The sequence below is a fragment of the Corvus brachyrhynchos genome, unplaced genomic scaffold (assembly GCF_000691975.1).
Source record: "Corvus brachyrhynchos isolate BGI_N302 unplaced genomic scaffold, ASM69197v1 scaffold334, whole genome shotgun sequence".
Taxonomy (NCBI): Eukaryota; Metazoa; Chordata; class Aves; order Passeriformes; family Corvidae; genus Corvus; species Corvus brachyrhynchos.
Window position 1 is genome coordinate 1,324,126 of NW_008238316.1, and position 2,761 is coordinate 1,326,886.

The window sequence follows — 2,761 nt, forward strand, 5'->3', positions numbered from 1 at the left end:
GCTGAACTTTAAGAGCTGTGGTAAGGTACAATTTATCACAATCAAAAATCCCAAGATATTTTGAAGTACCTGAGGATTTTTCCTTTAAAATTACAATCTTGTTGTGGTCTGTCACAGGAGTTTTGAGCACCTGTCGTTAACAGGATGAGACCAAGGGAATATGAAAGGAAGGGGGAGAGGGGACATAAAATCAGAATATGTGATGAAAATAACTGCAACTAGGCAAAAAAGATAAAAGGCGAAATTGCTCATGATTACAGAAGAAAAATGGACTACAATTTAAAAAAACTCTGGCCTGAGAAGTCCCTGACCTTCAAACTTTTGGAAGCCAGGAGCTCGTTTGGGTGAAACAAAAGGAATTTTCTCACAGGAATTTTTCATTGAAAGGATTCTCACCTGATTTTCTATGATCTCAGTCTGAGTCACACAAACAGTGGGAGAAAAGGAATGGAAAAATAAACTTAGGCCTTGATGTAGGAATTGCTCAGGGGGAGTTCTATATGCAAAACAAACTGGTAAATAAAGCAGGAGCTAAATAACAGAATAGATGGAGTAATAGAAAAAGTAATTTGTGTTATGAAACCAAGAGTAAATTAGGAGTGTTTGTTTAAATGACAAGTGTTGACATTAGATTGAGGGGAAAAACCTGAAACAAAATATTCCTTGAAGGAAACAATCAGTGTTGGGCTTAAGCACCTGTGAATTGTTTTGGCTTGTGCAGTTTCATGCCTTGGGAAATCTTTTCCTTTTCAGATAATCAGGAGCAGCCACGGCTGTAGGTGCCACAGTGCAAGAGCACCTCCTCCATGTAGGAACTCCAGGGAGACCCATTTGTAGTGCATTTCCCTGTAGAAGTTTCCAAAATTCCAATAAAAATCCCGGCCAAACTGCAGAACCAGTGCCATCATATTTTCTTCTTTTCTTCACTCTGCATTTACTGATCTGAGACAAAGCTTCTCCCTCTCTGATTTAAGTTGGAATTTGATCCTTTAGGGAAGACCTTGGCTGCACAGATCAGTGTCTGGGTTCGAGGGCAGCTCCACAGTGGAAAGTACAAGGAAAAGGGAGTTTAAAGGACCAGCAGGTTTCTGACCCCATGGTTGATCGTGAGGAGCAGTGGCACAGCAGCCAACACCTGAGGGCAGGTGAGCAGCTTTATCCAGCTCAGGTGACTTTTAACTGAGATCCTGGGATTTATTTTCACAGTTCCAGAAGGGAGGAATATTCAGGGCCTGATGGCAAATCTCAATCATCTGTTCATTCTTTTCCTTTTGGAAAGCATAACGTTTTCTTCTCTACCTGTCAGGTTCTGTATAATTAATGCTGTCTTCCTGTTCTCTCAGCTCCCACATCTCTTCCTTCTCATCTCTCCATGACATTTCCTTTGCAAGTTTGAAGGAACTGACTATTCCACTTAAAAGGCAAAAAAAGTTCAAATTTTCGTATCACAGCAGAAACATCAGCTGTGGCTTTGCTTGAAAACTGGTGCATCATTTCCTGAGAATGGTTTTAAACTTTTCCATTCCAGATCTCTCTGGGACCAAGGCCTGGTCTAGTGGAAGATGTCCTTGCCCATGGCAGGAGGGTTGGACTGGAGGGTCTTTAAGGTCCTTTCTATCCCAGAGCATTCTAGGATTCACACAGGTCCCCATTCCAGCCAGCCTTGTCCTCTCCTCAGAGGCCACTTGGCTGCCTCGGGAGGCACCACTGAAATCAGAGGTCTCTGTCAAGAAGTCTTTGGAAAGCAGTGGAGCACTTGGAAGTATTTTGAGTTGTCAAATACCAGCTCCAGACCTGTGGTGGGGCCAGTGCTGGATCCATAAAAGTGATGTGCTTCCAGTGCTGCTGAATTTGGCCATTGTGTGGAGGATCGGGGAAACTGCTGGACAGATTCCGGGCTTCCATACCCCAGCTGAGGTGATAGGAGCAGCTATCCCTGGTCGAAGGCTTCAGCAGGTGTGCAACCAACACATGGCAGCAGTGGAGTTTTGCAGGAAACCTCTTAAAGTCGGGGCTTGAATTGGTGTGCTTTTAGAGACAAGTGACAGACATCAAAATGAGATCAGTCCCAGTGATCCCATAGCAGAGCAGTGCTCCTCTGGTGCAGGAGCAGCAGCCAACTCCCTCCTGCTGCGAGGCTTACTGGGAATGTGTGATAAGAAGGGTTTCACGTGTATAAGCACCCTGAGTTTGAATCTCCCTCTTCCGGCAGGGGCTGTCTCCACCTGCTTGCTCACGTCACAAGAATTCTGGTGTGTTACAGGAAGAACTGTAGTTGCAATAATAGAAAGATTTTTGCCTACGGACAGAATAGGAAAGTCATTATTAAAATGGACTTGATTCTCCAGCCAGATCTCTGTTCTCTTCCTTTGCACACCGTGTTTGAGGCTCCAGGGGCCACATTTTCAGAGAATATAAATTCACATCATTCCCTTGGGGTTTTGATGACTTACAAAGATCAGCTGTTTTATGAACTTAACTGAGAATTTCTGGTCTTTTGAGGGTCATGTCACAGCCTTATCATTTCTTGCTGTCATGTTTTGTATGGGTTCTGTTTCTCAGGGAAGCTTATGTGGCACTTGGGGACGTGGTTTAGTCGTGGCCTCGGCAGTGCTGGGTTAACAGCTGGACTCAGTGATCTTGGAGTTTACCACCCTAAATAAATAACAATTCTGGGTGGAAGCACACCAGTTTAAACTCTCAGATTCTCACAGGCTGGCTATTTCAATGTGTGCTACAATTTATGCACAGGATTTGTTTA

General features: G+C 44.0%; 1 protein-coding gene across 13 annotated transcripts in view; it reads left to right on the forward strand.

Moving 5' to 3' along the window:
• Positions 1 to 2,761, forward strand: part of PCDH15 (protocadherin related 15) — a 572,690-nt gene that overhangs the window by 70,269 nt on the left and 499,660 nt on the right. The gene's annotated exons all lie outside the window — the stretch shown is intronic.